The sequence below is a fragment of the Pezoporus flaviventris genome, unplaced genomic scaffold, assembly GCF_033815535.1.
Source record: "Pezoporus flaviventris isolate CSIRO_AGI_PZ_B2104156 unplaced genomic scaffold, CSIRO_AGI_Pfla_v1 ptg000003l, whole genome shotgun sequence".
NCBI classification, from domain to species: Eukaryota; Metazoa; Chordata; class Aves; order Psittaciformes; family Psittacidae; genus Pezoporus; species Pezoporus flaviventris.
Window position 1 is genome coordinate 7,326,608 of NW_026892551.1, and position 14,683 is coordinate 7,341,290.

The 14,683-nt window shown below is 43.5% G+C and overlaps 1 long non-coding RNA gene across 1 annotated transcript; it reads right to left on the reverse strand.

The window, feature by feature from the left end:
* Positions 1-10,125: 10,125 nt before the first annotated feature.
* LOC133265030 (uncharacterized) lies at positions 10,126-13,705 on the reverse strand. Its single transcript, XR_009741845.1, has 3 exons — positions 13,587-13,705; positions 11,427-11,518; positions 10,126-10,247 (listed from the first exon to the last, which is right to left on the reverse strand). It is a non-coding gene; the product is annotated as an uncharacterized LOC133265030 (long non-coding RNA).
* Positions 13,706-14,683: the final 978 nt, after the last annotated feature.

A 14,683-nucleotide genomic window follows, 5' to 3' on the forward strand; every position in this document is an offset into this window, starting at 1 on the left:
ACAGTATGTTAGAGATTGGAAGGGACCTCGAAAGATCATCTAGTCCAATCCCCCTGCCGGAGCAGGAACACCTAGATAATGTTACACAGGAATGCGTCCAGGCGGGTTTTGAATGTCTCCAGGGAAGGAGACTCCACAACCTCCCTGGGCAGCCTGTTCCAGTGTTCCGTCACCCTCACTGAGAAGAAGTTTCTTCTCAAGTTTAAGTGGAACCTCTTGTGTTCCAGTTTGTACCCATTACCCCTTGTCCTATCATTGTTTGCCACTGAGTAGAGCCTGGCTCCGTCCTCGTGACACTCCCCCTTTATATATTTATAGACACTGATAAGGTCACCCCTCAGTCTCCTCTTCTCCAAACTATAGAGACCCAGCTCCCTCAGTCTTTCCTCATAAGGGAGATGCTCCACTCCCTTAATCATCTTAGTTGCCCTGCGCTGGACTCTCTCCAGCAGCTCCCTGTCCTTCTTGAACTGAGGGGCCCAGAACTGGACACAATACTCCAGATGCGGTCTCACCAGGGCAGAGTAGAGGGGAAGGAGGACCTCTCTCGACCTACTAACCACCGCCCTTCTAATACACCCCAGGATGCCATTGGCCTTCTTAGCCACAAGGGCACAGTGTTGGCTCATGGTCATCCTGTTGTCCACTAGGACCCCCAGGTCCCTCTCCCCTACACTGCTCTCTAACAGGTCATTCCCCAACCTATACTGGAACCTGGGGTTGTTCCTGCCCAGATGCAGGACTCTACACTTTCCCTTGTTATATTTCATCAAGTTACTCCCTGCCCAACTCTCCAGCCTATCCAGGTCTCGCTGGATGGCAGCACAGCCTTCTGGCGTATCAGCCACTCCTCCCAGCTTAGTGTCATCAGCAAACTTGCTGATAGTACACTCAATTCCCTCATCTAAATCATTGATGAATATATTAAATAATACCGGTCCCAGTACTGACCCTTGAGGCACTCCACTAGTTACAGGCCTCCAACTAGACTCAGCCCCATAGACTACAACTCTCTGGCTTCTCTCCTTCAGCCAGTTCGCAGTCCACCTCACTACCTGATCATCCAGTCCACACTTCCTCATTTTAGCCGTGAGGATGCTGTGGGAGACTGTGTCAAATGCTTTGCTGAAGTCAAGGTAGATCACATCCACCGCTCTGCCATCATCCATCCACCGTGTTATTTCCTCATAAAAGGCTAAGAGATTGGTCAAACATGATTTCCCCCTGGTGAAGCCATGTTGACTGCCCCTCATAACCTTCTTATCCTTGATATGCCTTAAGATGGTACCAAGGATAAGGTGTTCCATCACTTTCCCAGGGATGGAGGTGAGGCTGACCGGCCTATAGTTACCCGGGTCCTCCTTCTTGCCCTTTTTGAAGACTGGAGTGACATTTGCTTTCCTCCAGTCCTCAGGCACCTCTCCCGTTTCCCAAGACTTGGTAAAGATGATGGAGAGTGGTCTAGCAATGACTTCCGCCAGTTCCCTCAGCACCCGCGGGTGCATCCCATCTGGACCCATGGATTTATGGATGTCCAGATTGCTCAACTGGTCTCTAACCCATTCCTCATCGACTAAGGCAAACCGCTCCGTCGACCTGACTTCATCTAAGGTCTCAGGGGTACAGGGCTCTTCAGGACTGCCCGCAGCAGAGTAGGCAGAGACAAAGAAGGCATTCAGTAACTCTGCCATCTCTTTATCTTCTGTCACCAGGGCACCCATCCCGTTCATCAGTGGGCCTACATTGCCTCTGGTGTTAGTTTTGTCTGCCATGTATTTAAAAAAGCTCTTTTTGCTGTCCTTGACCCTTCTTGCCAGGTTTAATTCTAAGGATGCCTTAGTCCTCCTAGCTGCCTTCCTACATCCTCTAGCAGCAGCCTTATATTCCTCCCAAGTGGCCAGCCCCTCCTTCCATGACCTGTAAACTCTCCTCTTCCACTTGAGCATACCCAGCAATTCCCTATTTAGCCACGCAGGTCTCTTGGCCCTCTTCCTTGACTTCCTACGTGTCGGGATGCTCCGATCTTGAGCACGGAAAAAGTAGTCCTTGAATGTCAACCAACTATCTTGGGCCCCTTTACCTTCAAGCAGCCCTGCCCATGGGATTTCCCCTAGCAATTGCTTGAAAAGGCCAAAGTTTGCCCTGCTAAAGTCCAGGGTTGCAATTCTACTTGGTATTCTACTAGTCCTGCCACACAAGATCCTGAACTCCACCATCTCGTGGTCGCTGCAACCAAGGCAGCCCTCAACCCTTACTGCTTCAACCAGATCCTCCTTGTTAGTGAGGATGAGATCCAGCAGCGCTCCTCTCCTGGTCGGCTCATCCACCATTTGCAGGAGGAAGTTATCATCCATACACTGGAGGAACCTCCTGGACTGCGGCTGGGTTGCCGAGTGGTCCTTCCAGCAAACATCAGGGAAGTTAAAATCCCCCACGACGACCACGGACTGTGACTGTGAGGCCGCTCTCAGCTGCCTGTAGAAGGCCTCGTCAACTTCCTCACCCTGATCCGGTGGTCTGTAACATACACCTACAACAGTATCCCCCCTGCCAGCCTGCCCCTTAATTCTCACCCACAGACTCTCAACTTGCTCATCATCTGTCCCTGGACAGAACTCGGTGCACTGTAGTTCCTCCCGCACATAAAGAGCAACCCCACCACCCCGCCTGGCTGGCCTGTCTTTCCTGAAAAGGACATAGCCTTCCATGACTATATTCCAGTCATGTGAGCTGTCCCACCACGTCTCTGTAATTGCCACCAGATCTCAAGGTGTAACTTCCTGTCTGTCACCTGGACGGGTCTAATTCATAAAGAACAGAAAAAAATCGTAATCAAGAATCAGCTACTTCCCAATAAGACTCATGCAGGCTTTCAGGCTAACTTTTCCAACTGGCTTCTCAGTCTAGCATCTAAAATTTCATTACATCTTTGAAAACATAACCGTAACTGTTTTGACTCATGCTATAATGTGCATACTGCCAAAAGCAATCCCTAATGCTGTAATATTTTGCTCCGTTAGAGCTGCCATACTGCCAGCAAGCAGTAAGCTTACTGAATAAAACTGCAACCATTGAACAGTCTCTTCTCTGTGTCTGTGTGTCTTTTGGCCTAAATCAAGTAAACACACAGTATTAAGGGCCTGATCCTACTCCCACTTAAGTCAATGACAAAATTCCGACTGACTCCAATGGAAGACGAAGCCAGCCCTAACAGAACTGCTGATTTTTTTTTCCCCTTACTAGCAGACAAATTAACTGGCAGATTAATTCATATGCAATTTGCGGCACCAAGATGTTGTTTGAGAAGCTGTATATCCATACATAACTTTAAAACAATGAAAATGGAATCAATTTCATTACTGACATTGTACAAAGATGTTCACTGAAGTAAATCCTATATTAAGATGTGAAAGCAGGTCTTCCCTAGGTGGTGCTAAAAGGAGCGAGATGGATTTACACTATGGAAAGTTGATGGTAAACTGTTTTCTAATACCTTATGACTCTTCATTAGGAACTGTAGTGATAGGCCGAGGGGTAACGGGTTAAAACTTAAACAGGGGAAGTTTAGATTGGATATAAGGAAGAAGTTCTTAACTGTTAGGGTGGTGAGACACTGGAATGGGCAGGGAAGTTGTGAATGCTCCATCCCTGGTGGTGTTTAAGGCCAGGCTGGACAGAGCTTTGGGTGACATGGTTTAGTGTAGGGTGTCCCTGCCCATGGCAGGGGGGTTGGAACTAGATGATCTTAAGGTCCTTTCCAACCCTAACTATTCTATGATTCTATGATTCTATGATTCTTAAGATTTCAGCTGCATCTGGAATAGCAGCATCTTCATGTCAAAGTCCTAAACAGATACACATTTAATGAACCTTCAGTCTCCCCAGGCTCCATTCTTAGTCCCTGTCTTCCAGGGCAGACCTCAGCTAAACCAGCCAGTTTGGACTCTCACCACCAGGCTCCTGGTTAGAAATCAACTCAGCCACCTGCCAAAGGCCTGATCTCTCCTGGGGAGGCTCTGAAAGGCCATAGTCCTAAGTCAGCATTAGCAGCTTTGTCATTTCAGCTAGGTTTAATATTTCCCTTTACACCAGACACCTAGCCACGTGCACTGAACTTGATATATCTGTTTGTAAGCATGCAAGTGACTGCATATATCTGTACATCTGTCAGAGAAAGAATGAACCATTACTTCATTCCTATCTAACACACTGAACACATATTTTCCCTCAATCATTTTTAATTCAGAGAGAAGCAAAACTAATTCGTTTGAACTTTGAGGGCCTGTAATGTTTCAGCAAGACCAAAAACTCCATTTGGTATTCATGTCTCCAAAAATTCTTATAAACTTGCTCACATCTGTACTCCAGATCGATTTCAGAAAATGAAATTCACGTAGAAGATAGTCATATTCAGGTATACAATACCTGTGACAGAAAAATGATCTACTTTTATCCAAGTCTGATTTAACTATATTTTTCATAAAACCCCTATTTTCTCCACATGAAGGAGATTCCAACCAGTCTCACCCTGTTATTAGCAGATCAGCCTTTTTCCCCTTTCCTTATTTTTCTTAATAAGAGCAGTCTCATTAATTTCAGATATGACTCAGCGTACTGTATTGTAAGCAGTGTGCTGCACTGGCTCACTGGAGCCCTTGACAAGCTCAAATAGAGCACACTGTTCCTGCATGCTAACACACTGCAAACTCGGGACACAATGCTGTTTTCCCAGCCCAAAGCCCTTCCCCAAAGCCTGCTGGCTCCAGCACGAAATGCCTTGAAGACTCTCTGTGCAAAATGTATGAGCAGTCCTGGAACAACACCATCCCCATTCTCTAATAATCAATAAGAAAAATTACCATTCTCTAATAATCAATAATGACCATTCTCTGAAATATGACTACATTACCCAGCTGCAGCAGGCACGGGCTTTCTCTGACAGATTTTCCCTATGGCCTCAAGTATCTCAGGGTTTTGAAGCTGGGATGCTATGAAACCAAATGGGATTGGAGACCCTTTCCACCCCAAAACCCCAGACCCTGAGCTCCTATTCCTTTCCATTAGACAAAGAGTGGTTGTTTCTTCATTTCCCTGTCCTGTCCTCATTTAAGCATACCTTCTGGGTGATAGTGATGTAGAAACCTGTGGTGTTGGCAGATAGCAGATGAAATGCTCAGGTTAGGCAACGCAGCACTGCTTACAGCATATACACTACTGGAACATCAAATGCCCAAGAAAGTTTTGTGAGAAGTACTGCGGAGCCAGAGCAGCTAGAATGTGGTTCCCAAGAATCACTCTAATACAGTTAAACACTTTTGTTCTTCCTAACATATGCAGGGACCTTTTTATATTTGGACTGAGATTTACTGCTGGAGTCCTCAGAAGCAAATAGTTAATAATAACCCTTTGAACTCCACAGTTCAACAAAAAAACCCCAACCAAACAAAACCAACCATACCAAACCAAAATCAAACCTGGGGAAAATTTGAGAGTGTGTGGAAGCAGGTTACTATAAAAGTATTATTTACATCTTGAAGCTGTAGGGATTTTTATATTTCCAAAGACATCAGATGTCTTTAAAAAGCTAAACCAGTATGGCTTTCAGACATCATTAATAAACCACACACTGAGGCAGGAATGGATCACAGGTGACGTAGCTACCATGAGCAAGACAGCAAACAGGACTTTGTAATGATATATGCGCCCCATCCTTGAAACCATGATGTTTCATGTTCACATGCTGCCATTTGTTTAAGCCTTGAAATATTACAGTATATGAAGGAAGAAAAAAGCATTACTCACTTTTATTTTTGTTTTCTAACAAATACCGTGAGTCAGCCCTGATGAATATTGCGTTAAACATACAAAACTTAGTGAATTTAATTTAATCAAGTAACGTCCCTTACAGGATAAACCCCAATTCTTTTTAAAGCATGAGAAAGAGGAATAAGACTTTTCCAGCCTTTTTTCTGCTGTCCTCAAATGGGTTAAAGAAACCTAATGCAAAGGAGTGAAGCAATGCCTGAAACGGGATAATAAATGTGACACTCTCTGACTATCAGTAGCAAATATTTGAGTTTATCAAATAACGGAGGAAGTAGTTTAGTTACAAATAAACCAATCTCTCATAAAACAAGTCTTCACACAAGGTAATTTCATTGAACTGGAGACAGCTAAAGGCCACTGGTGGGCAGGACTCCCACTCTGTGTGCACTCCTTAACAGCCCTGTGTGATTAATGGGGCAGCTGGCAGGGAGGCTGAGCCTGGGCAGGCCGCCGAGGGACAAGGGAGATGGCCTTCATATCAGCAGAGCAGCAATAAATAAAGCATCGCAGAACTGGTGCGAGGAACCCATCCTCCTGGAACACAGCGAGATTTGTGCTCTCTCCGAGCTGTCTCCCTCCCCCTTGCCCCCTTTTTCCTCAGCAGCAGAGACCAGCGTGTCCCAGAGACTATAGTAGATGTCACCGCTTGGCACTGGCTGTGCAAAGAGAGGACAAATATGTGGGTGTGATGTGGGTCTGGGACGATAGCCTTAAAGCCACAGTGCTTGCTCTTGAGGGAGCATCTGGGCTGAGCCAAGCTTAGCAAAACACAGTTCAAAGGCTGGCTTCTTCACAGGAGATACTTGGATACTTCTTCTAGCCACATCTAAGCAATGCAGAGGGCAAATATAGCAACTTTGGTAAAGGAAGAGGAACAGACTTTCCTGCCAAAATTTATGTAAAAACACAAACAATTAAGACACAGGGGAACTGAAGAAAAAGTTTCAAAATGGCCACAATGAGGCTGGGAGCTAAGGTGTGGTTTCAACACTGGGTTAACATCAATGGAATCATGGGGTGCTGTTGGCAGGGCTGAGCTACGCTCCCCTCTTTACGAGCTTCTGCTCCCTCCCCAGCAGCTTCTCAAGGGACATGACCCCACATCCACACAACCATCAGTGCAAATACAAGGCTTTTTGGGGAAGGAGAGCAGGGTTATTCTTCTGATGGCAGTGTACCTGTAGTGTCATTTCTAGGTTGGACTTTAATTTTCTCAATGATAAGAGAATGTGACCTTGCCATTAGAGTGCAGGAAAACCATTCATACATCAAATAAATTAATTTTCTGCCTCTGGCTAAACAGCAAGAGTTCATGATGGGTATCAATAACAAAATTTATTTTTCCTCTTTTTGTTTCTCAAGCCTAACATGGTTCTTATTTACTAGAGCATTCACAATGTACTAATTATGCACACATCTTCTTTTAAACTCCACATGACTCTATGTAAACTTGTGAAAAACATTTGCAAATCTAATAGAGGCAGACTATTTTAGAATGCAATGAAAACATAAACCCCATTATAATATAGAAAATCAGACATGCTGGTGTTTGAAGTATGCTGTTGTTTATGTGCATATATCATGTTAGTGAATCTCTTTCTGTATTTATAAATATAGTTTTCTATGTAGACATGTAAGTGAAAATATGTAAGAGGAGATTCCAAACAGCTCATGTAGCTGCTGCAGTTTTTAAAGTCAAACTTGTCCTCATCACTACCATCTTTGGCATGACTATTAATTATAACACTGTGTGGAAAAGTCCATTAGCACATAGATGTTCAGTCCTGAACATGGGCTTATCCCTGCTGCCTAAAAGTCAAATAAAAAGCAAACACTTCTGGAGGTAAATGTAAGTGCATCACCCGACAGAGCATGAGATCACCTGGTCAGCTATGGTTTTCTCTACTTTTACTGTCCCTAGGGCAACACAGACTTTAGTGGCTTTAAAATAGTTTTGAATCATTCCAATGATTGACTTTAGTGAGCTCATTAGTGTAAACTGTGACTTCTAGTGGTAAAAGCAGTGCACTTTCAGGGGGCTGCAGATAAAAGGTACTTTGCCAACACTGTCTTAGCTGCTAGGACTATGGTGGTGTCTGAAAGCTCACTGTCCTTGTTGTAGGTGGCTTTTACTGGGGCAGCTGAATTACTGGGCATCTCCAACTGCCTGTCCCACCACCATGCCCCAAACCATTGTTCTTGGCAGACACTGCTCAGTGAGCAACACCGTAACTCTCCAGGAGCACTGGTTAATGTTAATATAGAAGGCTATGAACCGAAGCAGTGGAGGCTTACCTGTCCCATTAAATGATCATTGCTGTAGGGATGAAAAATTATGGTGGGAATAGACATATGATACAGGGATTGCCTTAGCTGTGGCAATTATATCCTGCAGTCTTAAAGCCTTAACATTCAAGAGAGCAACAAGAAACTGTGATCTATCTTCTGTATAGAAAACGCAATAGCTTGGATCCTGAAAGTCCATGAAGAGCAGTAGACTTGATTGCTACATAGGTTGTAACTGTGTAAGGTGGTAAAAAGAGAGAGTAGAAAATTTGGGTATAAAAATCAGATATGACAAACACATAGGAAAAGCAAAACAAATCCCTGCCACTCCATAAGCTGGTTAGGCCCAGATTTATATACACAGATCACCTCCTTTGCCTCCTTTTTTTAAAAAAAAGGGGTTTCTATGTAAAGGGAAGGGCGACCTACTCTCTAGACTTACTGGAATTTCCCCTTCTCCCAGTCCTTACACCATTAGTTGGCTTTGCTCCCAGTTAGAACTTACACTGTGTCACTTACAGTTTTTCTAATCCTTTAGTAAACAGCTAAAATACTCCTTAAAATTTCAGTCACAGCTTGATCTGACACACGTGAGTCTTGGCTGCAGGCTTGCACAAACAAGCACCCTGCATGCAGAGCAGGTGGGAATGAGAAGTGTTATAGAACATAACATGAACTGTCTCATCTCTGGGATGAGAGGAATTGCCTATGACAGAAACAACCCCAATTTGCATCCCAGGAATTGAACTGGTATTACAGTTCAATGCATAAAGTCAGGGAAAACCGAAATAAACCCCTCCATCCTGTACCCACTGACTAGCTGAAAATTGCATGTTGTACAGAGACGGTATTGAAAGAAAACATGCTTTATTGTTTTCCTGCTTTTAATATTGCTGGTGAAGCACCGCTGCAGTGCAAGGGTTAATGGATCTCAGAAAGCCCTGATGCACTTTAGTTGGGGGCGGAGACACCCCACAGAATAGATGCCTGTGCTGCTTTGCCTGGGAAGCTTTTAGATTAGCGTGCTTCCAGCTGCATTTCCTTGAAACTGATTTAGTTTCAGCCCATATCAGAGTCCTTTTCATGAAGCTATTCCTATTCAAAATAAAGTGCTTTAAGAAAAGTGCTGTGATGGGTTTTAAAGTAATCCAAAAATTATGGGTTGGCTTAGAAATTCTGTTACAGCTAAAAGTGCCAGGATCCAGGACAGGAGAAGAACAAAAATTATGCCTCCCTGTTCATACTAAGCCTTTTTTGACCTAAGGCATTTACCACAGAAAACAGGGGGCTTTACTACCTCGCACAGGGTTTACAGTAAGGGAGATACTTCTTTACTTCCCACTAAGACTTGTTTCATTACAAGAATATCACTCAAAATGATGCTGAATTAACTCTCCCTGGGCATGCTGTCTCTCATGACAGCCACGATAATTTCTTCATGTTTAAATACACTTCTGGAAACATGGTCCCATTTATTACCCCAGAAATGGCAGTTGTTTAAGTAATTATTATTATTTTTCCTAGTACCAAACTAAAAGTACAGAGGTAGCTGTTAAAAATCCAAAGGGTTCCTGAAAAGTGCTTATCCTGTGAATGATAGCCAGGCCTATGTTCTTAGAGAATTATTTCTTTAAATGACAAGATTGCCAAGGGGCCAGTGAGAACATTGAAGAAAAATGCCATTGTTCTGGGCACAAAGAGGAGCAGAGGAGACATCTAGGCTGCAGAGCCCATGACTGTTTCCAAGTCCCTACCCTGGGAGCAGGGCTTGGCAAGTGTCTTTGCTCCCCAGTGGACCCCAGCCCAATCACATGCTCCAGGTGAAAACTAGGACTGCTTAAGAAACATCAGGCATGGACATTGTGAGGACATGAAGAGTACCACGACATGCTTTTGCGGGTAAGCACGGGCATAGCAAGAGATTTATTATCCAAAAGAGGGCTGTGATCTAAGTAAACAAGTTGGACAATAGGATGGAGAGAAGCGATGGAATACATACTGAGCGGCGTGATAGTTTGCATAAGTCATCTTGGTTTAAGGATATTTAGTTGTTCGCATGTTCATTTTTCTCTAAGAGGAAACAGCACTTTCTTAAACAGCTGGGGTGGGGTGTTCTTAGATGGTGTTTTACTAAGCTGAAAGACAAAAGAAACAAGGGAAATGGCACAAGAGAATAAGCCTGAAACAGAAGTGGAATGAATCCAAAGCAAAGACAGCATTCAGGAAAAGACTCTTTCCCATCCCAAGCACCAATGCAAAGTATGCCAAGATGCTCAGGATGTGGTTAAAAAGATGTAACAGCAGTTCAGGAGCTGTGAGAAGATAGGATGGAGTAGACTGTTTTAATATCAGACCTTGGTCCTGTCCCAACACCTTTCATAAAAGTAGCAATAGTCTTAAAAATGCAAACATGGATTTTTATTCCATAGCTTTTGTTGAAACCACCCTGTTGGAAAAGGTCATCATCAGATTGTGAGGGAAACTGGCACATCAATTCAAATTTGCATAGCTAAAATGCCAAAACCACTACTGTTTTAAGGAATTTTCACCTACTCTTGTTCAAGTCACATACAGCAGGAACATATAGGCCAAGAGACATTTTACAAGATCTGCATGCACTTAATACTTTTCCAATCCCTATCTTAGAAAGCAATTCCATTCCTAAAAACTACAAGAACGAGACATATGCTTCCCACAAAATCAGGTATACTAAAACAGAGCAACACACGATCCTAATTCCTGGCAAAGGAAGAGAAGAACAGGGGGCACTGACATGGGTTTTCAAAGACAATTGAGGTGTTTCTCAGTTTGTTTGGAAATCTTTGTTTGGTCCTGATTGTTCACTTCCTTGTCCAGTTGTTTCAGTATGAACAACTGCACAACTGGGTAGAAGACTGCTAATCAGGACAGTAACGTTTTACATGCACTTAGCATACATGCAGATAGTCGAGAACTAGGTCTGCTTATGGTTGTTCCCTTGGCTCGACATTGGGCCTTGTCTACACAAGGTTGCCTTGTTGGGTGGCCTCCCATACCATACTAACTACAAGCTTTAAAAGAAACTTTCATTTCAACCAATACAGCTTTTCCTTATTCTATGTCATATTGTCTCCAGCTGGGAATGAACTTGTGCACATGGCATCAACAGTTTTAGGATTTAGGTACCCTCAGCAACTGGTGTTAAACTTCATTCTGAGTCTACAGCTTTCAATCTCATTCTACATTAAAATCAGTTTGGAACTACATGGAACTTCAGCCAATTTTTCCTTTTCATTTCACTATGAGCACATAGAAAAGATATGAGAATGCTTCACCTGGCAGCCAGCTTGCAGCTCCATCACAAGGATCCACTCTGACTTCACTAGTACTTCAAAGGAAAATGCCACACAGCCCTGTTGCACAAATGCTGTGGAGGAGTAAGAGGCAGCAGTGAAGAGGTTAAATATACACTAACATGGGGCAGCTTTCTATTTTGTACCTAAATTTGAAAGCAAGAAGGCTTAGAAGAAGAAGGAAAAAGAAGAATGGATTTGGAAGGTGAAAGGAAAAAATCACTTCTTTTGGGTCCAGAACAAGCATTTAGAAATAATTTCTTTTAAACCCCAAATGGCTAAAATTCTATTAGCTATCTTGGAATATCCCCACAAGTATGCACTTTCCCCAAGATAGACATTTCCTGGGGCGGGGGGAGTGCAGGAGGGAGAACGGGGATATTCGATGTATTGCGGTACGTCTGGAATCCTCTTATCTGTAGCAAGACCGGGAACACCTGGACAACACTTGTCTTCCTCCCCCACCCACCTGTGCAAATTGCTAACCACACTGCAGCTCAAAGCACTATGCCATATGCCAGTCAAATCACAGAGATCCATTGTAACTTCTCCAAACATCAAAGAAAAGCCATTGCACATCTTCTCCACACAAATACAGAGGGGGGGCAGTTGTGAAGGGGTTAAAAGATCAAGTTCTGCTATAAAGATAACAGGAACTGGAGAACATGCAGCAGATGTTCCATGTGGAGGCACTTAAGTTTACAGTCCCACCTGTGTCCACTTAATACCTTTAAAAGCAATCTCCTGCTCATTTGTTAGGGAGAAAAAAAAAATAAAATAAAATCGATGTTCCAATATCAACATCTTCTCACAACATCCGCATCCCACATGAGGAAAGGGAGGAGGGGATGGGATGAGCAGACAAGACAAGGGGGCTGAAGCTGAGATTTAAGGACATGAATAGATGGAGATTTATGAAGGTACATATCCCCATGTGGAAAGTCAGCCATTCTTTTATGTGCAAGGCAACTCTGTGCTGGGGAGCAGCAGCCAACCTTGACGTTAGTGTTTACAATGTCTTAAGAACACCACAGTCACTAGTCATGTCACAGACTTTTACATCCTTCTTTTTGTTTCCTTCCTTTCTGCTCTCATTCCTGTTTCTCTTCCAAACAAACCAACTGTCTTCCGTTACATACATTGAATGACTTTCAAACAAAGTAGGGGAAAGGACTCAAAATAATTATCTTACAATTTTATGGAAATATGCAACCAGAGTGATAAAGGCTGAGGCTGAGTATGATCTGTTGCACCAGAGGGTCCACCTGGGAGAGACTTGGGAAAGTTTCAGTCAGAAAAGAGTTGGGAAAGACTGAATCTTCTTACATAGCGAAGTGAGGCCACCATAAGGCACAAATCTACAAGGAAACAGGTGCTTGTGGAAATATTTTTCTTCCATGTATGTGTCCTTGGTTCAGACAGATCTAGGGCTAGAGGAAGAAAAACATCCAGCTACTGGGTTTGTTTCCGTTCATACTGCATTATGGAGATGTAAAAATAGCCTGTAGGCCAGGGACACAAGATATAAAATCTTGCTTCCATTTTTCAGACTTGCTGGTTGCAGAGAAAAGCTTCCCAGTGTGACTCTGCATAGCTGGTAGGAGATACATACCCATGTCCACCTGCAGCCTGAAATGCTCCCAGGCTGATGAATCTCCCTGAACACATTTCTGCACCACTGGTGCAGAAAAAACACCACAGGTGTAGAAAAACCACCACTGGTGCAGAAAACAACACCACTGGTTGTTTTCAGCAAGCAGTGGGGAAGAGGCAGAAGTGCATCACTCAAGGAACTGGAATTAGGAGTTGGTGGAAAGAGGGAAATATGGAGGTTGACAGCTGTGATCTTAAAAGGGAGCAAATTGTTCAGCTGAATGATGCCAATCTCTCTTGAACTTCCACTGACATCACTGGGATACTCTTGTGCTGGAAAGTATGCAACTCGTATATTTATACTGTGACCCACGAACCATAATTTAACATGGAATTCAACCCTCTGTGCTAAATGACTTTGACACCCTCAGGCTACAGCAATTCAGAGAACAAAACAACTACTGTCTCCTCAGGCAGGCATGGTTCTTAAAAATATAACGTTACACAGAAAACAAAGGTAGAATAGTTTCATAACTATGTACTACACACCTTAGCGCCTTGTCTTATCCCAGATGTCTCCCCACTGCTGGCTATCTGCCATTTACACCAGTCTCCCATTTAAGGTCTTGGCACAACCCAAGTCACTCCTCCTCATGACCTATCAGAAGGAGGAGTTAAAACCAAGCGGTAGCTGCAGGCTAACCATGCCTGTTTGCGAAGGAGACTGACTCTCTAACCAGCAGAGTGCTACAGTAGTATTCCACAAATATTTATTCTGTTTCTAGTTTTGCTATGTGCTTGATGGTGGATTGTGGGTGTGCCACTTTGTGGTTTTATACCTCAGTTTACCTATCTTTTCATCTTTTTTCCACCCCCTTGTGCAACCATCACTTAAAGAAAATGTTTCATGAAAATTTGGATTTCAGTGTTATAGGAAGATGTCAGTATAGCAGTTATTGCTCAAAAGCTGAGGTTGCAGTAACAGCTGCTAGCAAAGAAGAAAGCTTCTGGCTTTGTCTGCACAACTAGGTGCAAATACACAAGGCTGCATAGCTATAGGCTACCTTCTTTTCAAGAGCAGCATTACTCTATTCAACAACAGTTTGGAACTGTAGCTGCAATACTTTATGAATATAGTTTCTTCACAGTTTATGTCATAGAGGAACTGTTTACTACTCTCTCCTCCCAAGTCAGGTACATTTTCTGTAAATACTTGCAGGTCTGAAAAGAAACAGGTCACACTGAAGGGCCTGCAGATTGTTCAAAGCTTACCAGCAGAGAACAGTTTCTGGTTCAACACTAGTAACAGCAACTCTGACTGTGAAAGCACTGCTATGCCATAGTCAACATCATTGCCATACAGCTGCTACCTGCATATGGGTTCAAGAGGTAGAACCACATGGGCTGACTTTCACATCCAGAAACCTCATGAAGTCCAGAAGTCATACAGTCATTTCTAGTATCAGATGACGTGTCTTGAAAGCTCACAACATGCTTCTTAAACATCTGGCTGGGAAATACTGTTAGGTTTCTTTTGTCTCTAAAAGACACTACCCCTTCTATCAACAGTCCTACTAGTTACCAATGCTATTCCCAGGCAATGACTCTCAATCACTGCAGCACTGGACTGCTGCTGCACACAGTAA